The sequence below is a fragment of the Nelumbo lutea genome, chromosome 1 (genome assembly GCF_056320005.1).
Source record: "Nelumbo lutea isolate HS-2025 chromosome 1, American lotus-T2T, whole genome shotgun sequence".
Lineage (NCBI taxonomy): Eukaryota > Viridiplantae > Streptophyta > Magnoliopsida > Proteales > Nelumbonaceae > Nelumbo > Nelumbo lutea.
This window is the reverse complement of record NC_142684.1, coordinates 103,619,283-103,635,177: the sequence shown is the minus strand read 5'-3', so window position 1 is coordinate 103,635,177 and position 15,895 is coordinate 103,619,283. Positions and strand designations below refer to the sequence as shown.

Genomic DNA, 15,895 nt, shown 5'->3' with positions numbered 1-15,895 from the left:
CCTAGAAACTTGAAACTTGAAACTGTTGTTTCTAAGGAAATCGGGCCCACCACCAGCCCATGCAAATAGAATAAGCCCAATTAAAATGATCTTAATTCCTAATCAGTCAAATACTTGGATCCTTTTCATTTGTACTAATTCCAAAGTGAGGAGTGCAAATGAGTTGAATCCAAATTTTAGTTGAAATTTTCTCATTTGTAAATGAACTAAAATTTATAATTTTCTCATTTTCACTCCCTATATCGATATTAATTGCAAATGAAATTACAATTGAAGCAAATAAAGCGTAAGGACTAAGGAGAACTCTTTATAAGCTGATACTCATCATCAGATGGTTAAAATTATGCTAGAAAGTTGATGCTTTGCTCCACAGGCAGTGGTTTATGGGGATTCTAGTACTGATTCTAACATGCGCGCCGACTGACTGAGTGGCAGACTGCTGAGACCTGAGAACTTGAGAAGGAACAAATTTGTCTGAGCTGTGTGTGTCTGTGTGGAGTAGTAGGTAATAACGAAGAAACACAGCATCAGATTATCAGATCGAATGACGCTAGCTGGACCCTAATATAGCAACTTATTGGGTCCTTAGTGGGCCCCCAGTTAAGAATGATGCATGGAACGAGCCATATATAAACCAAGACGGTGTTAATTACTTAATAACCAAAAAAGGGGACCAAGACACTGTCCTCAGCTAAGGATCCCAACTGAACGAAATGCAGATGGAACAGAACCAGAATAACTGAGTACAGTACTCCATATTCCATAAGAGTGAATGAAGTACTGCTACTGTTTGTGGGTCTGTGGGCTTTTCTAATACTCAATTGGCCCAATTGCTTAGTTTTCAGCCAAACTCATAATTATAATTTTAGGCAAAACCAGTGCTGCATCCATTGCATAGGCAGCAAAAGACCATTTTTTTTTTTTTTGTACTAAAAAGACCAAGTTATTTGAACGTAATGGTAAGTACACTTTATCACGTAAAAGCATATTATGTATGTTCTGTGAAATATGAATTAAAAAAATAAGCAAATTTTAATGTGATTGATTGAGATCTGGATTTAACCTGTAACTAATATTGATCAATGTATTGTAGAATTTAACCTATAGCTAGGGGTGGATTCAAGCCGAGCCGAATAGTACAAGGCTCAAGCTTGGCTCTAGACTATTCTACAAGGCACGAGCTCAAGCTCGGTTCAAGCCAGAACCTTGAGCTCGAGCTCGATTTCGAGAAAAAATATTTTATAAAAATGAAAAATTATATATAAAAATATTTGTTATTTGATATTTAAAAATTTAAGAATTATAATAATTATTAATTATAATATTTTTATTATATATATATATATATTCGAGCTGGCTCGCGAGCCTCACAAGCTGAGCTCTAGTAGGCTCGAGCTCGAGCTCAAGCTCGGTTGAAACCAAACCGAGTCAAGCTTTTCACGAGCCAATCTCAAGCAGCTCATGAAAAGCTCGGCTCATTGCCACCCCCACCTATAGCTAATAATTTTATTGATGAATGCAATAAAATTTATTTAGTACTTAGAAGTCAAAAAAAAAAAAAAAACCTCTTCTTTCTCTCATTTGTAGGCCCATCGGCATGACTTGTCAACAAATAGGTCCCATTTAAAGTTATATACTTTTACTAGTGGGGACCTGTGCAGTGCACGAGCTTTGTTAAAAGAAAGTTAAACAATAGAAATACATAGGAGTATATAATTGTTTTATATTTTAACTTTTTAATAACTAATCTAGTCAAACTTGACCCAAGTTGGTCGGCTTTATATATATATATATAAAGTTGCAAAATTCACATATTTCTTAGTCTAAAATATTTTATATCATAAATTTATTTTTTAATAATACCACTATAATTTATTAAATTTAAATTTAATTTTTAAGTTTAAATATTTTGAAAAAAATAAACCAAACCGAAAATAGATCCAAACCGATATAACCCGAGTTGGCAGGTTTTCACTAATGGTCAGTTCGGTTGCAAGTTGTTTCGCTAACCAAATCAACTTAGTCAAGTCAGGAGTTTGTCACCCGAAACTGACTAACCATTAGTGAAAACCTGCCAACTCGAGTTGTATCGATTTGGATCTATTTTTTGTTTGGCTTGTCTTTTCAAAATATTTAAACTTAAAAATTAAATTTAAATTTTATAAATTACAGTGGTATTATTAAAAAATAAATAATTAATTAAACTTTTGATATAAAATATTTTAGACTAAGAAATATAGGAATTTTCTTACTTTCCCGTATTAAAAATTATATTCAGATTTGGTCTATTTACAAATGGCAAAACCTAGACCTAGTAATTGGGTTGGGTGGGTTGAGTTCGGGTTGGGTCAAGATATTGTAGGTTGCTTTCAGGACGAGTCAACAAATGCTAGACCCTAACCCTAAATGTTCGGGTTAGGATTGACCCGCAGGTCAATTTGGGTCATCCCCAAAAATAACAAAAATTTTATAAAATAAAGAAAAAATACATGAAAAGTGTCAAAATTAAAAGAATTAGGCATAACATTTCAAACATAAAATAAATATAAAAAAACTTGAACATTCAGCAATTCAAAGAGTAAACAATAAAGACTAAAGACTAAAGAGTAAAGATGAAAGAGAGAAAGCTAACCTAACAATCGGGTCAGTAGGTTGACCCATGACCCAACCCAACCTAGGTTTTTCTAGGTTAGGTCAAATCAGGTTCATGGGTTGAGTCAACATTTTGCCAAGTCTAGCCAAATTGAAACTAACCTAATTTAATCGGGTTGAAAAATTATTGAACCAAAGTCGATCAAAAATACTAAAAAACTGACCAACTTAGGTCAAGTTAGATAGGAATGATTATTAAAAAGTTAAAATATAAAACAAATATATACTCTTATGTTTTTCTATTATTTAGCTTTCGCTTAACAAAATCCATACATCACAAGGATCCCCATTAATATATATTAGGGTTGTTCACGAGTCAGGTTGGGTCGGTTTATTGATGTTTTTCCAACCGACCCGACCTAATCGAGTTACCTGAAATTGAAACTAAAACTGACCCTGTGCTAAGCAAAATTGACCTGATCGGTTTGGGTCGGTTTCGCTACTTAGTGGTGACTTAGTTGCTATTCAAGTGTTCATTTCTGGCTCTACATTCCCAAAGAAAACCAACATTTTCTTAATGTTTTGTGGCCCATCCATGGATCCAGTTGTGGAGGGAGCAGAGTTTGAGAGACAACTTAGTTAAGTAGATTGTAATTAGAATAGAGACAACTTAGTTAAGTGGGAACTAAATAGATTTATGATTTTTTATAACCCAAAATCGACTAATGCTAAAGAAAAACCAACCAACTCGAATTTAATCGACCCAGATTAATCGATTTAGTCGAATTGAGTCTTCTTATGAACAGCCCTATATATATATTACAAGTCGCTGTCGATGGTGTTAGACAACCAACTCGAGGAGTCAACCATATATAGATAAGCAAGAATCTAGCGTAGCTACTTACTTTTTATTATATTGTGTGCCATAGAAGTAGCTGATGTAGGAGAATACATAAAGACAAATATGAATAGTAAACTGAAATAAATGTGTTTCATCTGTTTAATTCTCGAACGTATGGTTGAGTTTAGATCGTAATAATCATTTTTTCCCACTCACCTTCGTATTATCTTGCTGCACCGTACCACGAAAATAAACTCACACGGCTCAGAGCTATGGAGCTCTGCTAGCTGCTTCGTCGTCACTCATCGCCTTAGACGGCCTTCGATAAATGAACTATCAGCCTAATGTTACCACTTCCAACTACCACCACCACCACCCTCAACCAACGAAAAGATAATCTCACTGTTCCGACTGGCCAACCCCATGTCCATATTCAAAAGTGGAGGCTATTATTCTGATGATGAAGAAGACACCATTGTTGGAAAATTCAACACTCCAACAGTTATTTTAATAGTTTGGTGCTTGATAATATCGTTGAATTGTTTACATTGGTCCCACCTAATCTGGGGCATTGGATGGGGTAGAGTAGATAGAGACTTCGAATTTTGGCATTTTATATGCATTCTCATGCTTATCAGCACAAGTTTATCCTACCATTGAGCCAACCAAAAGCAATAGCCCTTCCAAAACTTCCACTCGTGCACCAACTACAATAATTCTTAGTTACTATATATATTACAGACGTGGCAACATCAATTAATATTGATTAAAATAAAAAATTATATTATATTTATTCCTTTTATTCGTTTTCTCTTACAAAGTACAATTAGCATAATAAGTCGTCTTAGGAATTTAACTTGAATAACTATTTTGCCAACTTTTAAGTCTGTATATTGATGTCTCTACTATCTTTTATTTTTTAACTTGCAAAGGCAGTTATACAAAATACCCATTTCCCTGTGCACCGCATCAGCATAACCTAGCCTTGACCAAATTGAGTGATTACCAGGTTTTTCTCCATGCATTTTAAAGTATCCGGACACTGGAGTGGCTAAACAAATTAAGCTATCTTATATATATATATATATATATATATATATATATATATCTATTAATACGAAATGGATGCTCTCTGCATCCAGCAAATGGAATCTACTCGAGTAGATTCCACGTGAGAGTAAATTATTACAGTAATTAACAATTTAATTAGTACAATAATTTAATAAATATATAATTAGTAATTATAATTAATAATTACTGTTATTATAAATATTGTTAATAACTAGATATTTATTTTTTTACTTTAAATTAAAATTATAAATATTGTTATTAAAAAATACTGTTAATAAATTTAGTAACCCGGTTTTAATAATTACTGATTACTATAGTAATTTAATAAATATATAATTAGTGATTATAATTAATAATTACTGTTATTATAAATATTGTTATTAAATAGATATTTACATTAATTTTACTTTAAATTAAAATTATAAATACTGTTAATAAATTTAGTGATTATATTGTTATATTAAAAATAATTAAAAATGTTATTAAAAGTATTGTTATTGATTATTTAATAAAATATTATAATTACTTACTATTACTGATAAATACTATTAATTTAATTTAATTTTAGTAATTATTAATTTAATGAATATTGTTAATAAATCCTATTCATAAATTTAATAATTATTGTTATATTAAAAATAACTAAATAATATTATTAAAACTATCATTAATGATTATTTAATTAAATAGTATAACTACTTACTATTATTGATGTTGTTACAACGACAGTTTGACCGTCCAGTTCGAACAGATGGCCCGTTTTGACAACAAAAATTACAAGCAAAAAATTATAGAACCATTCTGGCCACCGGTTTTCAGGTCGACAGTTCGATCATCAGGTTTGAACGGATAGTCCGTTCTGACAACAAAAATTATAGGCAAAAAATTGAGTTTGTGAGGTCCATTAAGTAGTATCATACGTGTTATGTCATTCAACCGTGTGACTCATACGACCCAAAAATGGAACCATTTTAGCCACCAATTTTTGGGTTGATGGTTCGACCATTCAGTTCGAACAGACAGCCCATTCTGACAACAAAAAATTACAAGAAAAAAATTATGGAGCCGTTCTGGCCACCGATTTTTGGGTCAATGGTTCGACCATCCGGTTCAACGGACGACCCATTCTGACAACAAAAATTACAAGCGAAAAATTAAGTGTGTAAGGTCCATTGAGCACTATCATACATGTTATGTCATTCGAGTGTGTGACTCATACGACCCAAAAATGGAACTGCTCTGACCACCGGTTTTTGGGTCGATGGTTCACCCCTCTGATTTGAACAGACGGCCCATTCTGACAACAAAAATTAAAAACAATAAAAAAATGGCCAAAACTATTGAATGAGTCAATGAGTTAACGGTTCAACCACTCGGATCAATGGGTTGTTGACCGATTCAATGGTTTTTGGCCAGGGACTGGTATTGGGGTGTAACAGAACCGGTTGCCTAGACGGTTCCCAATTAAAAAAATTAAAAAAATGGACGACCCGTTTTGATAACAATAATTACAGGCAAAAAATTGATTGTGTGAGGTTCATTAAGTAGTACCATACATGTTATGTCATTCAAGCGTGTGACTCATATGACCTGAAAACGGAACTATTCTAGCAATCAGTTTTCGGGTCGATGGTTTGATTGTTCGGTTCAAACAGATGGCCTTTCTGACAACAGAAACTAAAAAAAAATAAAAAAACAACCAAAAACCTTTAAATGGATAAACGGTTCGACCACATGGGTCAATGGGTCATTAACCGATTTAATGATTTTTGGCTAGGGAGATTAGGATAAAACGGAACCAGTTGCCTAGATGGTTCCCAATTAAAAATAAATAAAAGAAAACAACCAAAAACCATTGAGTGGGTCAACGGGTCGATAATTCGATCACTTGGGTCAATTGGTCGTTGACCAATTCAACGGTTTTTGGCCAAGGACCGGGTCAACAGGTCGACGGTTCCATTCCAACCCCTACGAAGCAAGGCCCCTCCACTGGTATATATATTAATAGAATAGGGCTGCTCTCTTCGTACAGGAAATGGAATCTACTCGTGCGAGTAGATTCCTACGTGAGAGCAACCCAATAATTATAGTAATTAAGAGGATCTATTGATTAATTACTGTAATTTAATTAATGGAATCTATTGATTATTACATTAATTACTGATTATTATAGTAATTTAATAAAGATATAATTAGTGATTATAATTAATAATTACTGTTATTATAAATGTTGTTAATAAATGGATATTTACTTTAATTTTACTTTAAATTAAAATTATAAATATTGTTATTAAAAAATACTACTAATAAATTTAGTAATTATTGTAATATTAAAATAAGTAAAAATGTTATTAAAAGTATTGTTATTGATTATTTAATAAAATATTACAATTACTGACTATTACTGATAAATACTGTTAATTTAATTTAACTTTGGTAATTATTAATTTAATGAATATTGTTAATAAATCCTATTCATAAATTTAATATTACTTATTATATTAAAAACAACTAAATAATATTATTAAAACTATCATTAATGATTATTTAATTAAATAGTATAATTACTTACTATTATTGATAAATGTTGTTAATAATGTTTTGACAACCAACTGTTTGACTGTCCGGATCGAACAGATGGCCCGTTCTGACAACAAAAATTACAAGCAAAAAAATTACAGAATCGTTCTGGCCACTGGTTTTCGGGTCGATGGTTTAATCATCCAATTCGAATGGATGGTCCATTCTAACAACAAAAATTATAGGGAAAATTTTGAGTTTGTGAGGTCCATTAAGTAGTATCACACATGTTATGTCATTCGAGCGTGTGACTCATATGACCCGAAAACATAATCATTTTGGCCACCGGTTTTGGGGTCAATGGTTTGGCTGTTTAGTTTGAATGGATGGCCCGTTCTGACAACAAAAAATTACACAACAGTTCTGGCCACCGGTTTTTGGGTCGATGGTTCAACCGTCTGGTTCGAACGGATGACCCATTCTGACAACAAAAATTACAGGCTAAAAATTGTGTGTGAGGTCCATTAAGCAGTATCATACTTGTTATGTCATTCGAGCGTGTGACTCATACGACCCGAAAATGGAATCGTTCTGGCCATCAGTTTTTGGGTTGACGGTTCGACCATCCAATTCTAATGGATGGCCCGTTCTGGCAACAAAAATTAAAAAATAAAAAAATAGCCAAAACCATTGAATAGGTCAATGGGTTAACGGTTCGGCCACTCGGATCAATGGGTTGCTGATCGATTCAACAGTTTTAAGCCAAGGACCGGGATTGGGGTAAAACGGAACTGGTTGCCTAGACAGTTCACAATTAAAAAAAAAAATGGATGACCCATTCTAACAAAAAAAAGTACAAGCAAAAAATTGAGTGTTTGAGGTCCATTGAGCAATACCATACATGTTATGTCATTCGAGCGTGTGACTCATACGACCTGAAAATGGAACCGTTCTAGCCACCGGTTTTTGGGTCGATGGTCCAACTGTTTGGTTCGAATGGATGGCCCATTCTGCCAACAAAATTTAAAAAATAAAAAAAAAGACCAAAAACCATTGAACGGGTCAATGGTTCGACCACCTATGTCAATGGGTCGTTGACCGATTCAATGATTTTTGGCCATGGACCGAGATTAGGATAAAATGGAACCGGTTGCCTAGATGATTTTCAATTAAAAAAATTAAAAATGTCCAAAAATCATTGAACGGGTTAACGGATCAACGGTTTGACCGCTCAAGTCAATGGATCATTGACCGATTCAACGGTTTTTGGTCGACGGTTCCATTCCAGACCCTACGAAGCAAGGCCCCTCCACTGGTTACTAATTACTCTATATGAAGCATATATACTGATATTGGTTGGATATATATAACACTGCCAATTAAGGGGATCTTTCAGGCTTAAAGTTCAAAGTATTGATACACGTGATACACAAAATGGGTGATGCATTTACATATGAAAATATTTAATCGATAGATTAATGGGTTGTTCAATTGGAACCGATTGCAATTGACCTCAAACCAGTTTTAGTCCAACCAGTTCTCAGGTAGAGCTTGATTCCAAATCTTTTGAACCAAATCAGTCTTGATTGCCCTTGGTGGAACTGACCTGGGTATAATTTGAATTTAATGTATGGGCTTGAATGATTGATTATGTATCAATTGTGCTGTATTGTCGTTTGGGCTTATTATGGATTGCGTTCTATTTGCATTGAGATTGCATTCAACTAAGCTGGCGTTTGATAAATCTGAATAGATTGTATTCAACTAAAGTGAAGTTGGATACATGAAAAGAGACATATATGCTTTTCGATTTTTTAGAGGCTTTGAATCCATAAGTTTGTTTGTGTTGGATCAACCCTTTACCATCTGAAATTTTATTGATTTTACTATTTTACCCCTAAAACATACTATTTGTAAATGTTGAATTCAATTTGCATTATCTCATAAAAAATCATTTTCAAACTCAAAATAACATTGAAACAATACAAAAAAAGTAATTAATTAATAATTATAAATTAGTCATTACTGATTAATAAATGAAACAATTAAAATAAAAAAATAATTAATGACTATAAAAATATTAAAATAATTAATAATTAATAATTTACACAAATAAAATTTAAAGTAATTTTTAAAAATTAATGAAATAATTAAAAATTACTAGTTAATAAAAATAATTAATAATTGGTAATGTTTAATAAAAAATCATTATTAAATATTAATAATTAATAAAAATAGTTTATAATTAATAATATTATTATTATTTCTATTCACCAAATCACTACTGGAAGTTGTAGCGGTGGTGGCGGTGGCAAGAAGATAGGGGAGAGAGAGAGAGAGAGAGAGAGAGAGAGTGATAGTGAGAGCGAGAGAGAGAGAGAGAGAGAAGAGAGAACCACCATTGCAGCGGTTGTGACAGGAAGACAGGGGGAGAGAGAGAGAGAGGGAAGGAATTGCCACCGCTGCAACTTGCAGCGATGGTGACGAGAAGACAGGGGAGAGAGAGAGAGAGAGAGAGAGAGAGAGAGAGAGAGAGAGAGATTGAGAGAAGGAACCACCACCACTGCAACTTGTAACTATGATAGCGGGAATACAGGAGAGAGAGAGAGAGAGTGAAGCGGCGGTGGAGCTTCATTAGGTTGCAATGAGGGTTTGATTTGAGTTACATGAAGGACAAAAACATGTAATATTAAAATTTCTTAGAGGGCACTCATGTCTTTTATGCACCTCTCAATTACGACTAAGCGATTAAGTGCCATGCTACTAACTTAAAGTTTCAGATTTGAAATAATATTTCAGACCAAACGAGTTTGTTGTTTGGAAAGCAAGTTTTTCAAATACAAGACATCTAAAAAGTGTTATCAAACGAAGCCTAAGGATCTATTTGGTTCGTAGTCAGAATCGGAATCAAAATGGTCTATGTCTATTCCCATAGTTTGTTTGGTTCAAACAAGAATGTGAATGAAAATTAGAATCAGGAAGAATGGGATTTCATTCCAAAGGGAGGGGCAAGGAATGGCCAATGGCCAATTCCCCTAGATGGAGGAATGCCATTCCAGCAGGTATGGAAATGGGATTTCAATTCCACCCAACCAAACAGTTGGAATTGGAATAGCCAATTCCGATTCCAGACCCTTATTCATGCGAACCAAACAGGCCTAAGTTGTGGAATGTACGTGAAATTGGATTGTGGATTATAATGGTTGTGATATTACTTATGTTGTTTATTTATTGATTATGTTTTATTTTCTTTGAGATATATTGAATGATATGGATTTGAGATGTTGAATGTTTGTGATAGATTGTTATTCAAGGTCAAAGCTTTAAAAGTGAAAAATAAAATAAAAAAACATATTAATTTAAAAAAAAAATTGATGGTAGACCCTAAGACCAACCTTGAAACTGCTAAGGCCAGAAGGCCCAGAACCAACATTGACAAGGTAGGTTCTGGTTCTAAAAATCTGGAACCAGACCCTACAAACAGGTTCTGCCTTGGGACCAAATCAAATCGATCCATGCTCACCCCTACATTAATTTAGCATATCAGTGACCCTAAAAACCAATAATTATTACCAATATGCTGTGATATTCTAAACTTTGTTCTCCACCATATATGCTTTTCTTTTTCAAAACAAAAGAAATGTGGTGGGTTTTTTCTTTTTTCTTTTTATTGCTTCATGGGGCTATCCAACATCATTTGGGATCAGGTAGGCATAGCATTGAATGCATGTTCAATGAGCACTTAGAAAATTTTTTGACACGTATCCTTTAAAATACCCTCAGCAGCCCAACTTACCCTTAAAAAAAGGATTAAAAACAACTTTTGACCATTGTCAGAATATTTATTAAACGCTAATTGAATATGCTTACTATATATATCTTATGCCTAATAGATCTGATCCCATCCAACATGAGGTATCAATCCCGTCCCCCTACCCATAAGCCATACTCCTTTGGGACAAGGGATTTGATCCCAAATCATAGCTACAACCAACTAGATACCTTTATCAATTGAGCCAGTTGATACCATCACATGAGTAATGTGGCAGTAGTTTTTTGTTTTAGAAAATGATTATATTTCACTGGATATAAAGATATCGCACACACTAATTGGGAGGGCTAATAAAAACTAATATAATCAGGAATCAGGAGAAGTTTTAAACAAAGTAAATATTGTATAAAGGTGACTGTTTATTTGTTTATGTTTAACAGAAAGTACTAATTCCAAGCATCCGGACACCGATTTCCTGCCAACAAATCTCTACCCACAAGACACTACAACCCCACATCACATACTAATTGTATTTTGGTCACTGAGGTGATCGTAGGTAAGATGTGCCAATGCAGTGACAGCAGTGTTGTATTGAGTGTAGGGGACAGTAAATCCAGACCGCAATTCATCCACCTCGTCGCTTAGGGTCTGTTTGATTGCTGAGAAAATTGGACTGAGAAAGGATGGGATGAAAAATGTGGGGATGAGAAGAGGAAATTTTATTTTCTCAGTTAGTTATAATGTGTTTGTTTGCTGAGAAAAGTTTTGTGAGAAAATTCACTTTCTAGTGTTTGTTTTGCAAGAAAATTTATAGGAGAAAAATCATGCTAAACTATAAAATTGCATGTAATTTACTTTTATAACAACTTGCACCCCCCAAATGTTGGGATGACAAGTTGTTTGCTCTCAAATGCTTCAACAGAATTTACATGTGCATAACCAAATCTCTACATTCAACCATCAGCAACTCCCTGCAGGTTATTGTTTCCTTTCTCTTTTCCATAAATCATTATCTGCAGTTCTTAATGAAGATATGTGCTCTTTGAGAGAGTCCAGTGCAAGAAGAATCAATTACCTCCGTGGAATAAGGGGACAAGATGAGAAAATGGGGGAATATATTTGTTGTTATGGTGATTTTATATGTTCCATAACCCGTTTATTGAACAAAGTTAGTTATTTACCTTGGGATCCAAAAGTCTATTTTGAGTTGCTCCCACTGTCATGTTTCTTTAAATGAATTAATTTTCTATTATCTTCATTCTTCCTTTTCTATGCTAAAAGTTCCAATTTTCTAATTGACTTTGCAACCATTGAGGCCATTCAAAGCATAGATTCATACATGAGCAAGTTCAATATGATGAGATGATGAAGCTGCCTCAGAAAAATTCATCCTTTCCATGAGGATAACTGAGACTACATTTGTGCGATTGTACTTTTTAAAATGTGACCAGAAAATGCAAATGTAGGAAATAAGTCTATCCATAACTTTTAATAATAAATAAGTTTGCAACTTGGAAGTGAGGATAACTGAGACCACATTTGTGCAATTATACTTTTTAAAATGTGATCAGAAAGTGCCAATGCAGGAAGCAAGCCTGTCCACAATTCCTAGTAGTAAATAAATCTATGTTCATTCTAACATTGTTACTTCCCTTTGGCTTCTTTGCCTGAAAACAGCAACCTCCAAAAGACCTATGGAAAGTGGCAATTGAAAAGAGCTGGTTTCTTCCTCTTGTAAGGAGTTTCTCATAATAGTTTATGGGCCTCTCCAAATTATTTTTGGTGGTGCTCACAATGCAATCCGAGTTCAGAAAAGAAATATTCATTTTTCTTATATGAGAAAGAAGATATGTTTCAATTTTTCACTCCATTGAAGTAGATAAGCATCAATATCTTTGGCTTGGGTCCAAAGGAGCTTTGCTTTGTTGAACAGGGAGATATTTGCATAAGTTGGAACCACCGTAGGAAACAGAGAAAATACTGTAATAGTCTTATAGAGATGAACTCCCCTCTAGGATGCCAATGGATATTTAAGCTCAGATATGCATGTGGATTGGTGATGAGCTTGTTTATCTTATTATTTCCCACATTCAGAGATGTAAATGAAGCCACAACAAAAGCTTTCAGGAATACTCTGCTCATTTATTATGTCTCCTGTTTCAACTTTCAATTCAAGGATAACCCTTAAATTCCATTATATGGGTAAGGAAATTTAACCAGCCAGAGTAGAAGACCAGCTAGTAGGTACATTGAGAATATGAAGCAATCAAAGTGTAGATTGGGATCACACTACCCCATGTTATTGCTAGCGCATCTTTAGAGAATATTGTAAAAGCATGTTCTGACCATAGGGAGTAGTTTTAATATTTAACATATACTATTGCTACAAGTTGCCTCCAATTGTTATAATTTTAATCTTTAGAGAATATTGTAAGAGTTGATCAATCTTAAAGAGAATACAATAAGAATTGAGATTCATATGGGGGCAAGTAAAATCAAAATAATCTTCTATCAAATAACTGTATCTGGGATTTCTAATATTATTAGATTAGTGATGTGAGAAACCACCCTGCCCCCCACCCCCAACCCCGCCCCCGAAAAAAAAAAATAATAATAATTATGGACAAAGACAATAGAAGGACAAAAATAATAACACTATATATTAATTGTGTCTTTGCATGCCATAATTAAAAAGAGTTTCCCAAATTGCCAAATAATATCATTACCATAATTATAATTTTGGTAGGTAATTGAATATGGGACACAGGTGACTGCAAATGAGCATAGCTGCCTGCAAAAGAGGAAAGGAGCATATGAAAAGGAAAATATCAACTAGGTGCAAGAACTCCTCATACAAATTGGGTATGAAATTGGAATGTCACACTTTCTGTTTTTCAATTACATTACTCACATATAGGATGAAGAGAATAAAATCTAGCTCGCTATTAGCGCTGTCATGAAAAATAACAGGATGCCAATGACAAGACAATTAAATAAAAATGATTATTTACTGTGTAATGTAGAGAATTTCAGACTTAGTTATGGCAGGTAGGAAACCAAAACCAGTAGTAGGAAGATGACACATTGAAATGATCACAACTCATTGTAGTGAACAAAATAACTTAAGTTGGGCTCTATATCCACAGGTTTTGAGTCCATCAACTTATAATTCACTTAATAAATGCCTTCCTATCACATTGAAAGCAAGCCATACCCCATCATCTGTGAAGAGAGGCAAGCACAGGGAAGAATTGAGATGCCTTATACCAGTGGAAGCCTTACTGACAATCACAATCTTATCATTATCAATTTATAATCAAATAGCTTAGTTAATATTCCCTGAAAAACCAAAGATTTCTCCAATCTCCATATGTAAATACCTCTACATAGTTTCTGAAAAACTTTTGCCATTAGTGAAGAAGAGCCATAAATATTTAAAGACAAAGAAACAAGCATATCCAATAGGGCCAGGGGGTTTCAGAATAAGGAAGCCATTAAGGATTCATTCTTCAATTACAACAGAAGGGTGCAGCTTATAAATTCCCAAAGAGTAATAGCAAATGATTGCGAAGTACTGGAAGCACACATTAACAAAAGAAAAATGAAAAGAAAAAAAAAAAGAAAAACATCAATATGGATTAAAGGACCAGAATCAAATGGTAAAGTAAAATAGACAGAGCTAGTTAGGGTATATCTAACTACTGTCTGAATGAAGAAGATGTCTAATCGAAATGTGGGTGAGATTAAGAAACTGTCTGCACAGGGTACCTATCAATGCAATCTTCCCAGGGACCCTTGGGAGAAGGCTTTACATGCCGAAGAGCTTCCCAGACAGCACTGTTACACTTGAAACCACTTCCAAATGCAATCTGCCACACACGGTGGTCCTTGCACATCCTCCCCTTGGCCTCTCTGTAGGCCAACTCATACCAAATGGAGCTTGACGATGTATTGCCGAAACGGTGGAGGGACATCCGAGAAGCCTCAACATGTACCGGCATCAGCTGTAGGTTCTTCTCCAGTTCATCAATCACAGCACTTCCTCCGGCATGTATGCAGAAATGATCGAAAGCCAGCTTGAAGTCCGGAATGTATGGCTTCACCTTTGCATTGAACAGCTTCTTCGCCGCTAGAGTTGCAAAGAAGAGAAGCTGCTCACTAATTGGGAGGACAAGAGGACCGAGGGTGGTAATGTTGGTCTTCAGAGCTCCTCCAGCAATTGTCCGATAAATTTTCTTAGCTTTTTCTTTTGTCACTGGAGTCGCGCTGTTTTGGTGCGACCCCGCTCATTTAATTTTGGGATGCCGCGTCCTATTGTTTGTCATCCCAAAACACTGTTACAGACCCTACAAGATATTAGGCATTTCTCTTGAACTTCAGCCATTCTCTTATATATACATGTATTCAAAGACAAAAGGAGTCCCAAGTTTAATTTATCAATGTGTGAAAATTGATAAGTCTCACATCATCATACAATTGTACAAAGGGAAGAAGTTAAATCATAAAAAACAACATACCAACGCTGCGATGAGCAAGGGCTTCTTTAAGTTGGGAACCACATCATTTTATTTGTTATAAATGAACAAAACAAATCAATTCTAAAACGAAAGTAAACTAGGATTTACACTTCCAGACAAGAGCCAAGAGGGCCAATCTAGCCAGTGACAGGGCTGGCCAAGATACTATGCCTGAATTTGAAGAGACCGAATGAGCTGCACTTGATAGCTATATATGCTAGGGATTTTTTTTTTTTTTTGATAAAGGTGCTAGGGATTGTTTAACAAATCCCAGTGATTATTACAACTGATATATATCATTTTGCATTGATTTTTTTAGATGCAAAATTTGCACTGCCTATGAATACAAATGAGTTGAGCTGTGAATGGGTTGGGGTAGACTTGGGGGACTCTAACCAAACCAATTATAAAGGGTTTGAGTCTAATACCTATTTTTCTTATGAAATACTTGTAATATTGTCATATTATCATGTTCAAAATGTGTCAGCTTATTAAAAAAAAATAGGCTTATTGTCAAATTACAAGTTTGAAGTATAAGCTATCAATTTCTGCACATTTACTTATTGGGTCAGTTTTGAATCA

At 34.2% G+C, this 15,895-nt stretch overlaps 1 long non-coding RNA gene across 1 annotated transcript; it reads right to left on the bottom strand.

Annotated features, from left to right (window-relative positions):
• Window positions 1-14,271: 14,271 nt before the first annotated feature.
• Window positions 14,272-15,498, bottom strand: LOC148876513 (uncharacterized). The gene is made up of 2 exons (XR_016096851.1): window positions 15,314-15,498; window positions 14,272-15,142 (listed from the first exon to the last, which is right to left on the bottom strand). It is a non-coding gene; the product is annotated as an uncharacterized LOC148876513 (long non-coding RNA).
• Between the last annotated feature and the right edge of the window lie 397 nt (window positions 15,499-15,895).